Raw genomic sequence first — 1,609 nt, 5'->3', positions numbered from 1 at the left:
GCATGTCTTGTGAGTCCAGGCGTGCTTAGAATTATACCCCATGAAGTACCCTGGACGCTCTGGATCTAGCTCGAGAGCGTTTAACTGATCCAGGGTCTGTTGGCCTGTCAACACAGGTGGTGCAGAGTTTTTGACAACTCTACCTCTGATGAAGTTCTTCTTGTCTTTCCTGAACTTATGGTGAGGATCTAGGAACTGTCTATGCATGCCAAAGCAAGAAAACTTGCGACCGGCCTGAAGCCAACGAAACTCAAGAGCTCCCTTGCATGTGGGGCACGGGAACCTTCCATGCACACATCAACCAACGACTAGTGCATACGCCGACAAGTCATGCGTCGAGTACATGTACCAGACATGCATTATGAAGTTCCGTTTACTATATGCGTCGTATGTCTTGAACCCATTATCCCAGGCTTCTTGCAATTCGTCCTTAAGCGGCTGCATTTACACATTCATATTTTTCCCCGGATAGTTGGGCCTTGGAATTATCAACGTTAAGAAAATGTTCTTTCTTTGAATAATCTGTCCGGGGAAGAGATTGAGTGGAAAGCAAATACGGGCCAACAACTGTATTGGGCTGCCGTCCGACCAAACACACTGAACCCATCCGTGCTGATGCCGACTCGAGGATGCCTCAGATCTGCCGCTTTGTCAGCATGTAATTCATCAAACTTTTTCCATGCAACACCATCCGATGTGTGTACCATCATCAGATTCCCATCTGCATCTAGTTCGATTTTTTGCCTGTTTTGTGCCATGTCATCTGTCTGGCCGTCTCTTCGACCATGAAAAGACGTTGAAGTCTTGGTACGATTGGCATATACCGAAGAACACTAACAGGGATTTTGGTCTGTGTCTTCTCACCCATACCATTGTCTACCACAACATACCTGGAAGACTTGCAAATGGGACAATAGTTCAAGTCCGCATAGTCAAGCCTAAATAAGGCACATCATTTCTCACATGCATGTATCTTCTCATAGGGAATCTTCAGTGCACGGAAGATTTTGTCCGACTGGTACAGGTTTGCAGGCATTACATGGCCTTTGGGTAGAAAGCGTCCAAATACTGTCATCATTGCATTGTAGCATTCTCTTCCCAAGTTGAACTGAGCCTTCAGAGCCATTACTTGTGAGATGGCATCCAACCGACAAAGCTCAATGTGCTCGTGGAGCAGACATTTTGAAGACTCCAACATTTCATTGAAGGCCTTTGCAGATTCCTCCATCTCCTCGTCCGAATCCCGAGCATCATCCAAGTCTTGCACCATGTTTTCCATCCTGATACCATGCTCGTCGGTGCGACGACGATCCATCTCAGCTCGGTCACGTTGGGAAGACTCACCATGATATGTCCACACCGTATAATCGGGCGTAAATCCACTCTTGTGCAGGTGTTTGCCCATTTCAGCCTCTATCCTCTTTTCCCAATTGCCGCACCGAAAACAGGGGCACCAGGTTTTTCTCTAGCCATTTGCAAATGCGGCTTGCACAAACCCATTGGTTTTTGTGAACAATTCAGTGCTTCATTTGTTCTGACCAGTGTGACCGGTGTACATCCACACACGATCACTCATCTTGACTTTCAGAGCTACTGGACACATAGCATA

This window comes from Triticum dicoccoides, chromosome 5B (genome assembly GCF_002162155.2).
Source record: "Triticum dicoccoides isolate Atlit2015 ecotype Zavitan chromosome 5B, WEW_v2.0, whole genome shotgun sequence".
NCBI lineage: Eukaryota > Viridiplantae > Streptophyta > Magnoliopsida > Poales > Poaceae > Triticum > Triticum dicoccoides.
This window is presented reverse-complemented; position numbering follows the sequence as displayed.